This window comes from Nicotiana sylvestris, chromosome 6 (assembly GCF_000393655.2).
Source record: "Nicotiana sylvestris chromosome 6, ASM39365v2, whole genome shotgun sequence".
Classification (NCBI taxonomy): Eukaryota; Viridiplantae; Streptophyta; class Magnoliopsida; order Solanales; family Solanaceae; genus Nicotiana; species Nicotiana sylvestris.
Window position 1 is genome coordinate 180,784,912 of NC_091062.1, and position 17,881 is coordinate 180,802,792.

Below are 17,881 nucleotides of genomic sequence, written 5' to 3' on the forward strand. Positions count from 1 at the left end.
TGTATCCACGAACCCCTTGAGATGTTTGTAAGCATTTTGATTTGCAGCGCCCGTGAAATACCCACGATGCTCTAGTAAGGTCAAAAGCACATTGGTTATTTGAAAATTGCCTTCCCGAATTCGGGGTGGGACAATAACACTTGCATAGACTTGGTTCGGGAGCACTCTGGGAGCCACTCTTGGAGGTGGCGGAGGAGGATCTGGAATATTTTCATTAACATTAGCATTGGCTTGGAGGCCTCTACGTTGTCCTTAAGGTACAAGAGGCACCTCATCACCTCCGACATCATCTACTTCCTCCCCCGCGATCACATTTCCAAAAGGGTCATTAGCGTTGTTCGCTGCCATTTGGTACCTGAGTTGTGACACAAAAAAGTTAGTAACAAATAAGGCAAGAGAAAAAATACACAAAACTAGCTAGATAAATAGCCAAAATCGTTAGCCCCCCGGCAACGATGCCAAAAAGTTGATCGAGGCCTACCCTGCACTACTATTGAGTAGCGAGAGAGGGTCGAAGCAGCTTTTACTCGATTTAGGGTCGGGATCGATTTCCACAGAGATCTAGAAGTTGGAGTTGGGTATCTATCTAATTTAGAGATGTGTATGTGTTCCAAATTGCAATTCTAAATATTTTTGGGTTTTTGTTTTTCTTCTACTTTTATCAAACTACAATGCTAAATTAAACTAGAGTAAGCTAAGAGTAAAATACTGTGGGTGGTTCAAATGGTTTAAAAGGCACTAGGATAGTGACTTTCACCTAGGTGGTCAATTGACGGGTAGTTGAGTCTAAGGCATGATTGACATATTTGGGGAGTATGATATAACCGTTGTACGATTTTACCTACTCTACACCTCTCGGTGGTTAGAGTGATTTTACCCGAATTGACTTTCTCAAGACTAATTGGGTATGAAAATTTGCACAAGCAATCAAGGTTCAAGTCGGGTATTACTATCTCTACGTTTAACCCTTTAATTGGGGCTATCAATCTCTTGAGTACGCTCCAATTCCTTGTTGGACCAATTTTAGAGACTTAGGCTCTCTTTCTCAAGAAGAGATCAAGTCAACTAAACACAAACTAGTGTTTGTAACCACTAATTCAGCAATTAAATATGAAATTAGCCCAAATATCAAACACCCATAGTCAATCTAGCCCTAAAATACAAGACCCATCAGTTACCCATACTAGGGTTGAGCCACAACCCTAGCTTATGGGTCTAGCTATTCATAATAGAAGAAGAAAACAGAGAAATAGATGAAGAAAAACTTATATTAATTAATTACTAAGCTAAACTAGAAGTGAAGATAAAATTGCCCAAAATAGCTAAAGAAATAGAAGTCACGAGCACAACTCAGTACAAAATCTATCTGCTAACCTAAAAATGGGAAAAGAAGCTATTTATACTAAGCTAAAAAATCTGGACAAAAATACCCCTGCGGGGCTAGTGCGGACCGCACAAAATCACGTGCGGCCGCACTAGGGCTCCTAACTTGAGAATCCAACTATCTGAACTCGGGCAATACGGACCGCACAGAATCAAGTGCGACCGAAGTAACTCCAGTGCGGACCGCATTAAATCTCATGCAACCACATTGCCTTTTGGTCTGGAAATCGACCTCTCTCAACCTCACTTCTGCGGACCGCACAGAATGGTGTGCGTCCACATTGGGCCTGTTTTTCCTGAGCTTTGTCTTGTCTTGGTACTTGTGCAAGTTTCACTCCTTTTTGAGCTGATCTTTGACATCTTGTCACTTTGTTGATCAAACCTGCAATCAAGCACAACTTGTGAGCCTTTTGGGACTATTTTGCACGAATTTCTAATCAAAACATAAGCAAGAAGGAGTACAAAAAGTATCAAAATCCCTAGTTATCAGTTACCCGCCATTCACGAGCACAAAGCATTAGAGGATTGTTAGGTAATCTTTTGCTCGATAGCACGGATTCTTTAGGGAAAGTAAGGTGTGTTACCGAGTTAAGGACTATCTAGCAATTCATTGGTGGAATCTTTGAAGGCACAAAACTTTCAGTGTTCCAATTCACATTCTTCGCATTCGAACACTGTGGGGGGTGGGGATGATATGAGGATACGGCAACACTGTCTGCGACGTCGACCGGGAATGAAAAGCTAGAAACATAAATGTGTAATCGGGATCGGGGACTGCACAACCAGCCCCATAGAAAAAGTTGTAAAAGATAGCCACAAGCAATGGCAATTCCTTTTTAGCATAACAAATGCTTTTGTACTTTTAAAAATAGAAGGAATTAAATGAAATAAAATCCTTTTTTTATCTTGTTTCTTGTCTGAACGATGAACTAATTTTGTCATTTGAAAGTTAAACAAGTACTTCAAATTCTAGTGCTATAATGAACAAGAGACGTCCTCTTCAAGAGCACCGTAAACATAAGAGGGGCCTCTCTTATGAAAACCCTTACGTTAAAGGGTTGGTTTTGGAAGAATTCATTCCCGAAATCAAAATGCCTTCGAGGAAAGAATGCACCCGAACACGTATATGAAAAGACACAAAAAAGTAAACATGCACAAACACTTATAGAAACCCTCATGTAAAAGGGATAATGCTCGGAATAAAAGTACTTCAAAGAAAGTGCATCTCAAACTACTAATAGCAAAGCATGAAATGAAAACGTCCGCGAAACTCTTAAGCAAATTCAAAGATTAAAGACTTCCATGGATATTCAAATGAAAATAAGATTCAAATAATACTTGAGCAAAAATATGTCTTTATTTACAAAAACATGCCAAAAATGGCAAAGAAACAAGAATGGGAAAAAGAAAAGAAAGGCTAAATATTAGCATCTCCAGAACCAGGAGAAAGAGAAGTGTCTGCGCCCCATGGAGGAGTAGGTGAATCCGCCGATGGCTTGACATTTTCCCTATTTTAGTCTTCAGCATCATCATCCTCTGATTCCTCTTCAGTTCTCGAATACTCAGAACTGGAACCAGAAGAACTAGAAGCATTAGACTGCGCGGGAGTTCATTTTTAGTAGCTAACTCAAGCTCTCGGAACCTAGCAATTTCGGCATCAAAGTCAAGGATGCCTACTTTGGCCTCTTCCAAGGTTTTTCTCCTCATACTGTACATGGCATAAGTTTTTTCAACAATGAGGGAAGCCGCTCAGCATTTGAGTTTTTCCTTGAGTTGGGTTACCTCATCAGAGAGGCTTTTCCAAGCGGACCTAATGGATTGGAGGCTAATATCAAGGTTGCGGACAGTTGAACTAAAGAGCCTATTATGCTCGATAGTTTTTCTGTACTTCTCTTCCAACTGTGCACACTAAGTCTCTATTGTAGCAAGCTCTTCGATTTTGGAGGCCAAGGCTGCTTCTAATTCAACCACTTTTTCAGCAGTAGCAGCCCCGCGCTCGATTGCAGCAAGAACGACGTCATGGACTTCAGCCCATTTAGCCTTAACCTCGTCAAATCTAAACTTAGCGGGCCAATTTCTCGGCTAAGGATTACCACTTCTTGCTCATTTTTCTGCAAATGAGACTCCAAAATAACGGCCTCAGTGGCTTTGGTTTCTAGTTACGAGAGGTGGAGGACAGTCTGGTCTTGTTCCGCCAAAAGTCGATTATGTTCAGAAGTAAGTTCCTCTTTCTCGCGAATCAACTTTTGAAGGCCCTCAGAAACAAGAAAGTTGGCCTACAAAGCAAAAGATGCAAAACTTAGAATATATTCATGCAAAGGTAGAAGAAATTACGAAGAAAGAAACGTACCGCTGCAGCATTATGCATGGCATTGTTCAACAGACACTCTCCCGAGTGTGCCTGAATCTTTTCCCAATATTTTTTTGTAGCCAAAGGCATCAGATAGTTAGCAAGCTCCACCGGTCAAGAAAGCAGGATGCACCCGATAGAGATCGAAAGAGTCACATTCCTCCTACTTTGTGGATTTTTAGAAGGGGCAGCATAATTTTGCCCTAAATTCCCTTGAACTGGGGACTGGGGAGGAGTAACATTTCCTTGATGGTAGGCTATAATCTCGTATTTTAGTCGCTTAATGTACTCTAATATACTACACTTTAATTGAGTTTAAGCTTTAATCGCTAGCATTTTGCACTAATTATGTGTTTTATGCTTTGTAGGCGTGATTCCGAGCTATGTAGATGTTATGGAAGAAATTTGAGTGATTTAGACCTTTGAAGTCTGAGTAAAAGCCCAAGGGAATAATCCGAGATCGCTTTCAGGGGTTTAGAACCACATATGCATATCAAAACGCGAAGAAAAAGGCTCACTCTGAGAAATCACCACAACCGCTGCGCATGGCATGCCGCGACTACCTATTTTCTATGGTTGTCAATTTTGTCAAGTCTCTGGATTTCCCCACTAATGCTCTGCATGGTGCGTCTCCTCATGCAGCATGCTTCTGCAAATTTTACAGAGCCGAAATCCTATTTTGCGATTGGGGTTGACCCTACTTAGTATAAATATATGTAAAAATGTTATTTCGAGGAATTTTGACACATCTTAGACCTAAGGAAGCTAAGGAGGATGTGGAGAAGCAAAAGCATAAGGATTTCATCATCCAATCCTCACTCAAGACATGAGTTTGGATCGTTTTATGTTTTCCTTTGATTTAAAAATTGTTATGATGAATTGCTCCACATCTATGGAGTAGTTCTCTTTAGGGTTTAATGGATTTGGTGTATTGATACTTATTTGTGGATAATTAACTCTAATTTTTATATATTAAATCGTTTTGGATGTTTTAATTGTTGCATCTATATTCACTAGTTAATGTAATCGAGAGAGGCATTGTGATGACCCGAAAGGTCATCTTGTGATTTAGAACTCAATTCTGCACTTTTTAGCCTTAGAAATCTCATTTTTACCCTCCTTGATTTGCGTGCGCAGTCCAGGCGTGTTTCCGGAAAGCTTTTATGTTAAAAATTAATGAAAATTAGAAATTTTGCCTAAAAACTTTATATGAGTTGACTTCGATCAATATTTTTGGTAAACGGACCCAGATTCGTATTTTACCAGTCCTGGTGGGTCTGTATCATAATTTGGGACTTGGGCATATGTCCGGAATTGAAATTGAAAGTCCCTAGCCTGAGATATCGGACTTTGTCAAAATTTGAAAGTTAAAGGCTTAATGAAATGGAATAAGGTTTGACTTTTTGGATATCACGTCCGTATTTTGGCTTCGGAATCCGGTATAGGTCCAATATCACATTAATGACTTGTCTGTGAAATTTGATGAAAAACGAAATTAGTTTGACGTGATTCGTACGTCCGGTTGAGAAATTAGAAGTTTCAAAACTTTCTTGAAAATTTCATTTGATTTGGTGCTAAATTCGTAGTTCTACGTGTGATTTTGACAATTTGATCGAGCGAGAAAGTTCGCATGATGGTCTAAGACTTGTGTGCATGTTTGGTTTGGAGCCCTGAGGGCTCGGGTGAGTTTCGGATAGGCTACATAGTGAAAATAGGACTTAGAACATTGTTGGTGTTTCAGCTGCTGGTATAGGGCTCTGATCTCGCAAATGCGAGATCCGGAATCGCATATGCGACCTCTGCAGGTTCCACATTTGCGAGGAGAAGCTGGGCCAACAGTGTTCGCAATTGCGATCAATTGGTCGCAATTGTGGAAGGTCGGGCTCACATTTGCGAGATTTTCTTCGCATTTGCGATGAAAGCAGGAATGGGAAGACCTTCGCATTAGCGATAGGTTCTTCGCATTTGCGGGGCTTGCATTTGCGAACCCTTGGTCGCAAATGCATACCTGCAACTAATCAAAATGACTTTTGGACGGGATTTTTGATTCATTCTTCAAATTTTCAAAACCTAAAACACAAGATGAGATTTTCCAATAACCTTTTCTTCCCCAAATCATAGGTAAGTGATTATAAACTAGTTTCTTTCAATCTTCCACTTCATTTTACAAGATTTCAACCTAAAATTAAGGTTTTCATGATGGAATTGGGGATTTTTGGGTAGAAACTAGGGATTTGGTAAATTGGAGATTTAGACCTCAAATTGAGGTCGGATTTCAAAATCAATTACATATCCGGACTCGAGGCGAATGGGTAATTGGGTTTTGGTATGAATTTTGGGTTTGGACCAAGCGGGTCGGAGTGTTGACTTTTTGAAAAATCAACTAAATTGAATCCTTTGGTATTGTGGAAAGTTCCTAAGGCTTAAATTGAATCATTTTGTTGGTAATTTGCTAGATTCTATTGGTCCGGAGGATTGTGTGAAGGGAAAAGCGTTAATTGAGCATTGAATTGGTCATTGGAGCAAGGTAAGTGTCGTGATTAACCTTGGCTTTAGGGATTAGGTATTATTTGCCTATTTGGTATGTGTTTGGATGTTGAGGACAACGTTTAGGTGAGGTGACGAGCACCTATGCATTATTGTCGAGTCATAGTAAGCAAGTGAGTCTTATTCTTGTAACTGTTGTATTCTTTGATCATATTGTTCATGCTTAGACTAGCTATTTGTTATGTTAAACAACTCTTATCATGTTTTACGGAATTTGGTATTGATTGAGTATTGACTCAAAGTTGAGGTTGGTATTGTGGAAATAAATGTTGAAGTCAGACTTGTTCTTGAAATTTCTATCTCCCTGTTGTTATTGCTCATTATTTTGGTGAGAGAGAGTGTTAAAGCACGAAGGGTGATGCCATGCAATGTTTTGTGATGAGTTATAATGCACGACGGGTGATGTCGTCCCATGTTTTATGAGTGATAATGCAGAATGGTAATGCCCTTTCTATTGTTTCTTATGGTGAGATTGAGAGTAAAAGCACGAAGGGTGATGTCATGTACTTTCCTTTACTGTGTTTACTTGTTTCTATCTATTAAAGGTATATCGATTGAGCATGTTCTTGTTTTCTTTGTGATTTCTTCGTCTTGTAATCACTTCAGCATGTCCCCTCCCCAATATTTATTGCCTTGTTCCTTTAGTTGTTGTTATTGGCGTATATATATTGATTAACTGCATAGGCTTATTTGTAGGTGTCTTGTCCTAGCCTCGTCACTACTTCGTTGAGGTTAAACTCGACACTTACCAGTACATGGGGTCAGTTGTAGTGATACTGCACTCTGCACTTTCTGTGCAAATTTTGGTACCGGACTGAGTTGATCCTAAGTCTAGCTGCTGGCTTTATCTGTTTGGAGATTCAAGGTAGTCTTGTTGGCGTCCGCAGGCCCTGACGTCCCCTTCTATGCATTCCCTTTACTATTTCATTTGTATCGAAAACAATTGTATTTCCTTTAGACACCTTAATTGTAGCTAAATCTTAATAGTTCGTGGATTGTGACACCAGATTCTGGGTTGCTGTGTATAAGTATTAAAGTTGTTATGGATTTCTGCGCTTTTCTTTTTACCTTGTTATGGCTTATTTATGTTTATCATTGAAAAACTTAAGAATTTGGCTTAATCATCTCTAATGTTGGCTTGCGTAGCAAGTGAAATATTAGGCGCCATCACGGTCCTGACGGTGGGAATTTTAGGTCATAACAAGTTGGTATCATAGCACTAGGTTTCCTAGGTCTTACAATTCACGAGCAGGATTAGTAGAGTCTAGGGGATCGGTACGGAGACGTCTGTACTTATCTCTCAGAGGCTACAGAGTTTAGGAACAAGTTCACTTGTATTCTTCTATGTCGTGCGATTTTGTTCCCTCAATGCTAATTGAACGCTTCTACTCTTGTTCTTTCGTAGATGGTGAGAACACGTACCATATCTTCAGCTGAGCAGTATCCAAGCCCCTAGTGGAAACTCCTACGAAGGGTAGAGGACGAGGAAGAGGTCGTGCCAGAGGCCGAGGCAAGGGTAGGGCTCAACCCAGAGCTCGAGTAGCAGCACCAGCGGCGGAGCCTCAGGTAGAGTTTGATGAGGAGGCTCTAGCCCAGACTGTTCCAGCAGGACCAGCTCAGGTCCCAGAGGGATTCATTGCCACCCCGATACTTCAATATACTTTGGTCCGTCTAGTGGGCCTTATGGAAAGTATGGCACAGACCGACACATTCCCTATAGCACCAGCTGTCTCTCAGGCTGGGGGAGGAGCACAAACTCCTGCTACCCACACTCCGAAGCTGATGGCTCCTCAGTTTCAAACTTCAGTAGCTCAGCGCGTTGGGGTAGTTCAGCTGGGTGTTACGGCACAAACCGGTGATGGATCAACTCTGCCTTTTGAGGCTTTATGGATATTGGATAGGTTTACCAAGCTTTTCCTAGTTCACTTTAGTGGTGCATCTTCAAAGGATCCCTAGGACTATCTGGACAGTTGTCATGAGGTGTTAAGGAACATGGGGATAGTGGAAACCAATGAGGTCGACTTTTCTGCATTTTATTTGTTGGGTTTCACCAAGAAATGGTGGAGGGATTATATGTTGACCAAGCCAGTTGGATCGCCAACTCTTACTTGGAACCAGTTCTCTCAGTTATTGCTTTAGAAGTTCCTTCCTATCACTCAGAGAGAGGACTATCAGAGGCAGTTCGAGTGTCTGTAGCAGGGTTCTGTGATTGTCACTCAGTACGAGACTCGATTTGTGGATCTGGCCCATCATGCTATTCTTCTGCTTCATATCGAGAGAGTGAAGGAGGGTAAGGAAGTTTATTGATGGACTTGCCTAGCCTATCAGATTGCAGATGGCTAAGGAGACTGGGAGTGAGATTTCATTCCAGGCGGCAACCAATGTTGTTAGGCGAGTCGAGATCGTACTAGCTTAGGGGAGTGGTCAGGGATCTGACAAAAGATCTCATCATTCTAGGGGATTCAGTGGTGCCTCGTTTGGAGGCAGGGGTACTTTTGGTAGAGGTCATCCTCCCAGGCCGTTTCATTCAGTACTCCAGGCTTCTCACGGTGTTTCAGGTAGTTGTGGCCCTCATATGCATTATTTCGATCAGCTAGCCTACAGTGCACCACCAGCTCCTATCAGTGCACCTCCGCTCCAGAGTTTCCAGGGTGGTTACTCAGGCCGACAGGGTAGGTTTCAGGGTCAGCAGTCACATCAGCCCAGGTCCTGTTATACTTGTGGAGATTCGAGGCACATTGCTAGGCTTTGCCCACGAGCCTCGAGCAATTCTCAGCATCAGGGTTCTCGTGCCATGGTCCTAGCATGGGGTGCTTCCCGCCCACTCAGCTAACTAGAGGTAGGGGTTAGACAGCTAAAGGTGGAGGTCGAGGCATTAGAGGTGGAGGTCAGGTCACTAGAGGTGTAGGCCAGCCAGACAGGGCACGTCCTTGAGATTTAGTTCAGAGTAGTGGCCCCCAGCCTCGATAATATACTTTTCTAGCCAAGCCTGAGGCTGAGTCATCTAACGCGGTTATCACATGTATGGTTTCAGTTTGCAGTAGGGATGCCTCAATACTATTTGATCTGGGTTCTACTTATTCGTATGTGTCATCCTATTTTGCTTCATATTTGGTTGTGCCTTGTGATTCTTTGAGTGCCCCTGTGTATGTGTCTACCCATGTGGGAGATGCTATCATTATAGAGCACATTTATCATTTGTGTATGGTTACCATTTGGAGTCTTGAGACTCGTGTAGATATCCTACTTCTCGATATGGCTGATTTTGATGTCATTTTGGGGATGGACTGGTTGTTACCTTATCATGCTATATTGGACTGTCACGGCAAGACAGTGACCTTAGCCTTGCCAAGGTTGCCTCGATTGGAGTAGAGAGGGACTCCAGGACATTCTACCAGTAGGGTTATCTCTTATGTGAAGGCTCGTCATATGGTCAAGAAGGGGTGACTAGCTTATTTGGCTTATGTTTGCGATTCTTGTGGGGAGGTTCCATCCATGGATTCAGTACCAGTCGTTAGTGAGTTTTCGGAGGTCTTTTATGCAGACCTGCCGGGGATGCCACCCGACAGAGATATCGACTTCTGTATTAATTTGGCTTTGGACACTCAGCCTATTTCCATTTTGTCACGCCGTATGGCCCTACCAGAGTTGAAAGAATTGAAGGAGCAGTTGTAAGATTTGCTTGATAAGGGCTTTATTAGACCTATTGTCTCGCCCTGGGGTGCGCCTGTGTTGTTTGTGAAGAAGAATGATGGATCGATGAGGATGTGCATAGATTATCGGCAGTTGAACAAACTCACCATCAAGAACAAATATCCATTGCCAAGGATTGATGACTTATTTGATCAGCTTTAGGGTGCCAAAGTGTTTCAAAGATTTATTTGAGGTCTGGCTATCATCAGTTAAGGATTAGGGCATCCGATGTCCCTAAGACAGCTTTTCGGACTCGGTATAGGAATTATGAATTTCTATTAATGTCATTTAGACTAACCAATACCCCAGAAGAATTTATGGATTTAATGAATCGGGTGTTCAATCCCTATTTGGATTCCTTTGTGATTGTGTTTATTGATGATATTTTGATCTACTCCTGTAGCTGAGAGGAGAATAAGCAGCACCTTCGGATCGTTCTTAAGACTCTGAAAGACAACCAGTTATATGCTAAGTTTTTAAAATGCGAGTTTTGGTTGAGCTCAGTTGCCTTCTTGGGGCACGTTGTATCAGCATAGCGTATTCAAGTGGATCCTAAAAAAATTGAGGCAGTTAAGAACTATCGATTTGTGGAGAGGTTTTCATCTATAGCAACCCCTTTGACCAGGTTGACCCAGAAAAGTGCCCCATTTAGATGGTCAGACGAGTGTGAGGAGAGCTTTCAGAAGCTCAAGATTGCTTTGACTATGGCGCCGGTGTTGGTGTTACCCACAGGTTCAGGGCCTTATACAATATATTGTGACACATATCATATTGGACTTGGTGAAATATTGATGCAGGATGGCAGGGTGATTGCATATGCGTCACGACAGCTGAAGGTTCACGAGAAGAATTACCATGTTCATGACTTAGAGATTGCATCCATTGTTCACGCGCTGAAGATTTGGAGGCACTATCTTTATGGCGTGTCATGTGAGGTGTTCACGGATCATCGGAGTTTATAGTATTTGTTCAAGCAAAAGGAGCTCAATTTAAGGCAGAGAAGGTGGTTAGAGCTATTGAAAAACTATGATATCACCATCTTATAACATCCCGGGAAGGCTAATGTGGTGGCCAATTCTTTGAGTAGAAAGTCAGTGAGTATGGGAAGCCTTGTGTACATTCTAGTTGGTGAGAGACCGCTTGCATTAGATTTTCAGGCCTTGGCTAATCAGTTTGTGAGGTTGGATATTTCTGAGCCCAATCATGTTTTAGCTTGTACGGTTGCTCGATCTTTATTGTTCGAGCATATTAGGGAGCGGCAGTATGATGACCCTCATTTGCATTTCCTTAGGGATACAGTGCGGCACAGTGATGCCAAACAGGTTACGGTTGGGGATGATAGAGTTTTGAAGATGCACGGTCGTGTTTGTGTGCCTAATGTGGATGGACTTGCGGCAAGATGTATCAGGACTTGCGGCAACATTATTGGTGGAGGAGAATGAAGAAAAATATAGTGGAACATATAGCTCGATGTCTAAATTGTCATCAAGTAAAGTATGAGCATTAGAGACCGGGTGGTTTACTTGAGAAGATAGAGATTCCTGAGTGAAAGTGGGAGCATATCACTATGGATTTCATTGTTGGACTCCTACGGACTCATAGGAAGTTCGATGAAGTTTCGGTTATTGTGGATAGACTGACCAAGTCAGCCCATTTCATTCTTGTGGCAGCTACCTATTCTTTAGAGCGGTTGGCAGAGATTTATATCCGCGAGATCGTTGGTGTGCCCGTGTCTATCATTTCTGATCGAGGTACGTAATTCACTGTGCATTTTTGGAGAGTAGTGCAGCGTGAGTTGGGCATGCAAGTTGAGCTGAGCACAATATTTCATCAGACAGACGGCTAGTCCGAGCGCACTATTCAGATATTGGAGGATATGCTCCGGCTTGTGTTATTGACTTCGGAGGTTCATGAGATCAGTTCTTGCCACTTGTGTATTTCGCCAACAACAATAGCTATCAATCGAGCATCCAGATGGCTTCCTATGAGGCATTATATAGTAGGTAGTGTCAATCATCGGTTGGATAGTTTGAGCCGGGGGAGGCTCGGTTATTTGGTACAGATTTGGTACAGGATGCCTTAGATAAGGTTAAGATTATTCAGGATAGACTTTACACAGCTCAGTTTAGGCAGAAGAGTTATGTCGACAGTAAGGTCTGTGATGTTGCATTTATGGTCGGAGAGATAGTGTTGCTCTGTGTCACCCATGAAGGGTGTAATGAGGTTTGGAAAGAAGGGCAAGTTGAGCCCTAGGTACATCGGGCTTTTGAGATTCTTGAGCGAGTGGGAGAGGTGGCTTACATAATTGCGTTGCCACTTGGTTTATCATCGGTACATCTAGTGTTTCATGTGTTCATGTTTCAGAAGTATCACGGAGATCCATCCCATGTGTTAGACTTCAGCACTGTCCAGTTGGACAAGGATTTGACCTACGAGGAGGATCCGATAGCTATTCTAGATCGGCAGGTTCAACAGTTGAGATCGAAGAGTTATCCTTCTATTCGAGTGCAATGGAAAGGTCAGCCTGTTGAGGCAGCTACCTGGGAGTCCAATATGTGGAGTAGATATCCCTACCATTTCACCAGCTCAGGTACTTTTCTATGTCCATTCGAGGACGAATGGTTGTTTTAGAGGTGGAGAATGTGATGACCCGAAAGGTCATCTTGTGATTTAGAACTCAATTCTGCATTTTTAGCCTCAAAAATCTCATTTTTACCCTTCTCGATTTACGTGCACAATCCAGACATATTTTCGGAAAGCTTTTATGTTAAAAAAATAATTAAAATAAGAAATTTTGCCTAAAAACTTTATTTGAGTTGACTTCGGTCAACATTTTTGGTAAACGGACCCGAATTCATATTTTGATGGTCTTAGTGGGTCCGTATCATAATTTGGAACTTGGGCGTATGCTCGGAATTGAAAGTTAAAGGCTTAATGAAATGGAAGTGTTTGACGAAAGTTTGACTTTTTGGATATCAGGTCCGTATTTTAGTTCCCGAACCCGGTACAGGTCCAATATCACATTTATGACTTGTGTGTGAAATTTGATTTAAAATGGTATTGTTTGACGTGATTCAGACGTCCGGTTGAGAAATTAGAAATTTCAAAGCTTTCCTGAAAATTTCATTTGATTTGGTGCTAAATTCATAGTTCTAGGTGTTATTTTGGTGATTTGATCGCGTGAACAAGTTCGTATGATGCTTTAAGTCTTGTGTGCATGTTTGGTTTGGAGCCCCGAGAGCTCGGGTGAGTTTCAGATAGGCTACAGAGTGAAAATAGGACTTAGAACATTGCTGGTGTTTCAGTTGCTGGTGTAGTTTACGAGATCAAAAATCGCATATGCTACCTCTGCAAGTTTGTAAGCTAATTCTCGCATTTGCGAAGAGAAGCTGGGCCAATAGTGTTCGCAATTGAGAACTTTCCGGCGCATTTGCGATGGGAGTCTAGGAAGGCAGTGGTCACAATTGCGGAATGTCAGGCTCGCATTTGTGAGATTTTCTTCGCAATTGCGATGAAAGTAGGAATGGGGAGACCTTCGCATTTACGATAGATTTTTCGCATTTGTGGGGCTCGTATTTGCGAACCCCAGGTCGCAAATGCGATACCTGCAACTAATCAAAGTGACTTTTGGATCTTCAAATTTTCAAAACATAAAACACAAGAGGCGATTTTCCAAAGACCTTTTCTTTCCCAAATCATAGGTAAGTGATTCTAAACTAGTTTCTTTCAATCTTCCACTTCATTTTACAAGATTTCAACCTAAAATCTAAGGTTTTCATGGTGGAATTGAGGATTTTTGGGTAGAAACTAGGGATTTGATTAATTTGGAATTTAGACCTCAAATTAATGTCGGTTTCCAAAACCAATTACATATCCGGTTTCGGGGGTGAATGAGTAATCGGATTTTGATCCGAATTTTGGGTTTGGACCAAGTGGGCCTGGGTGTTGACTTTTGTTGACTTTTTCATAAATGGCCTAAATTGAATCCTTTGTTATCGTGGGTAGTTCCTAAGGCTTCATTGAATCATTTGGTTGGTAATTTGCTAGATTCTATTGGTCCGGAGGCTTGTGTGAAGGTAAAAGCGATAATTGAGCATTGAGTTGGTCGTTCGAGAAAGGTAAGTGTCGTGGTTAACCTTGTCTTGAGGGATTAGGTATTATTTTCCTATTTGCTACGTGTTTGGATGCTGAGTACCACGTATAAGTGATGTAACAAGCACCTATGCGTTGTTATCGAGTCATAGTATTGAAGTGAGTCTTATTCTTGTAATTGTTGTATTCTTTGATCATATTGTTCATGCTTAGACTAGCTATTCGTTATGTTGAACAACTCTTATCATGTTTTACGGAATTTGGTATTGAGTATTCACTCAAAGTTGAGGTTGGTATTGTGGAACTAAATGTTGAAGTAAGACTTGTTCTTGATATTTCTATCTCCCTGTTATTATTGCTCATTGTTTTGGTGAGGGAGAGTGTTAAAGCACGACGGGTGATGTTGTGCAATGTTTTGTAACTGAGTGATAATGCACGAAGTTGATGTCGTGCCATGTTCTGTGAGTAATAACACGAAGGGTGATGTCGTGCCATGTTATGAGAGAGTTAATACACGAAGGGTGATGCCGTGCCATTTCTATTGTTTCTTATGGTGAGATTGAGAGTAAAAGCACCAAGGGTGATACCATGCACTTTTCTTTATTGTGTTAACTTGTTTCTATCTGTTAAAGGTATATCGATTGAGCATGTTCTCGTTTTCTTTGTGATTTCTTTGTCTTGTAATCCCTTCAGCATGTCCCCTCCCAAAAATTTCTTGCCGTGTTCCTTTAGTTGTTGTTATTGGTGTATAAATATTGATTTACTGCACAAGCTTATTTGTAATTGTCTTGTCCTAGCCTCGTCACTACTTCGTCGAGGTTAGATTCGACACTTACCAGTACATGGGGTCGGTTGTACTGATACTGCACTCTGCACTTTCTGTGCAAATTTTGGTACCGGACCGAGTTGATCCTTAGTCTAGATGGTGGCTTCTTCTGCTCGAAGTCCTAAGATAGGCGTTCGTAGGCCCTGACTGTTACACCCTATATTTTTTTATGTGAAAGTATGCCATAAATAAAATGATAAAAGATCAGAAATAAGGTGATACATCCTTCATTTTTGTACGTTAAAGTTTCGTCGTAAGTTAATCGACGTAAACTTGGGAATGAGATTATTTTTTGATTATAAGTATTATTCTATTTCAAACAAGGGTTAAGTAAATTCGTGAAGGGGAAATGGTAAGCAAATCAAATGAAATGAATTTCGTCGAAGTTTGATAATTTGGGATAAAATACGGCCCGAGCTATAATACCCGATATTTATGGACTAGTACCATACAAGGTACCACATGGCCATAATAGTAAGGTGTATAGAGTATGTTAAAAGTGGATAATATTTTAAGTAATTTGGGATAGTTTTAAATTATATGGGTAATTGACTAATTATTGGTTAATGGGAGATTAACAAGTTAATCAAGTGATTAGTGGATAATTAATTCAAATATTTGGATAAGTGTTACATCTTGAAATGTGGAAGCCCATTTAAAGACAAGTAATGTCTCTTGAATTGGGATTGAGATGTGTCAAACTTAAGTTTATTATGTGGCTTAGTCACTAGTTAGGTGGGGCCTACCTTAAAGTAAGGATAGAAATTGGGAATCTCTTAAGAAAGGATGGAAGAAAGGTAACATTTTTGGGCTAAGTGTTTTCTGCCAATTCCTTACATAATAATACTCTTTTCCATTTCTTAAAAAGGAGATTCCACCAAGACTTCTTAAGGGCAGAACGCTACTACCAATTGTTTAAGGAAAAATTTCAGTCAATATTATCGTTGCATAGCAACGCTGTTGCTTCAAAATTTTCATATGACTTGTTTCGTGTTGACGCAATTGACGTGTATTAGAGGGATTGTCAAGAGAATTGGCTCAGGTATGTTAAGGCTATCCCTTCTTTCCTTTTGGAATGATCTGTATGAAGCAAATGAAACGAGAAAATGCACAACTTCCATAAATGACTCTATTCATAGAAGTATTAGAAGTTCCTATATTTTTGAATTCCCATGTGTCCTATTATTTTATCCTCTGTTCATGGGTCTCAAAAAAATATGTAAGTTGAAAATTTTACTTCATGATATTACTCAAAGGTATAATGGTCTTATGACATTCCAAGAGATTTTATTGACGTACTTCTCATGTATTGCATTCATGTACATTGACCCATGACCACATGGCGTTATATATGCGTATATATGTATATGAGATATGGAAAAAGGTAACGGCGTTATATATGCACCACTACTTGATCAGCTGGTATACGTTGATGATTTGCCCACAGTGGCCGAGATGATATGATGGGATGCCCTCAGAGGCTTGATGATGTTATAAACACATGTACCTCAACATGACATGACATACATACGCATATGCATGATACTATGAGTATTTCATTATTTACAAAGTTATTCAGACTTACATGTCGAGTCTTTTACTCCATGTTTCTCTCATGTCTATCATTTACTGATTTTCATTCCTTACATTCTCGGTACATTATTTGTACTAATGTCCCTTTTGCCTAGGATGTTGTGTTTCATGCCCGTAGGTCCCGATAGACAGGTCGATAGCCCTCCAATAGGCTATCATCTCAGCGGAAGATGTTGGTACGCTCCATTTGCTTCGAAGTTGCTTGTTTGGTTCGTATGATTTAGACGTGTATTATTTGGTATGGCGGGACACTATCCCGACCCTTATAAAAATTATGTATTCTTAGAGGCTTGTACACATATGTCATGTATGTAAACGATTGTATGGCCTTGTCGGCCTATGTTCAGTATGCGAGTGGTTATTTTGGTCTTATAGGCATGTATATCTTATGTATAAGTGGTATCACATTGTATTTGACTTATCTCACTGCAGCCTTTTGGCTAAGTTATCTATGATAGTTTGACATGAAAAGATATGTTATGTTGGTACTCGGTTAAGTAAGGTACTGGGTGCCCATCGCGGCCCATCGGTTTGGGTTGTGACATCGGCGTCCCCTTCAATGCATTCCCTTTATTGTTTCATTTGTATCGAAAATAGTTATATTTCCTTTAGACACCTTACTTGTAGCTAAATCTTAGTAGTTCTGGATTGTGACACCAGATTCTGGGTAGTTGTGTATAAGTATTAAAGTTGTTATGGATTTCTACGCTTTTCATTTTACCTTGTTATGGCTTATTGATGTCTATCACTAAAAAACTTAAGAATTTGGCTTAATGATCTCTAACGTTGTCTTGCCTAGCAAGTGAAATGTTAGGCGCCATCACGGTCCTAATGGTGGGAATTTCGGGTCGTGACAGGCATAATTTGTGATATCATTGCATTCTATTTTGTTGGTTGAATTCATTAATTCTTCTTAGTAATCGAAAGAGGCTAATTGAATTTTTGATTAAACCTAGTTAGGAGGATAATCGAGAAAGGTTCTCCTAAAGACCAATCCACTACGAATTCTGGCATATCTTTACGAGCTTAAATTGGTTCATCTTGTGAGGTTGAGACTTAATCGAGAGAGGAGGGAAGGGTAATCAATTGAACTAATAACCAAGTGAATTTGAGAGACTCACTTGAACATTAGATGTGAATTATCTAGAGTTAAATTCCAAACATTTGTCTTGCACCTATCCTATTAATTCTGTTTTCTCCCAATTGATAACCTTCTTTACTCATTACTTGCGTTGATTGTCATTAGTCAATAGTTCATATTCTTAGTTAATTTTAGTTTAAATCACATAATTCTCAATTGTTGATCATCTTGGATAGCAATTGAACTATAAACTACAAAAATATTGTTCAACTCCAATCCCTATGTATACAATATTATATTATACTATATTCAACTA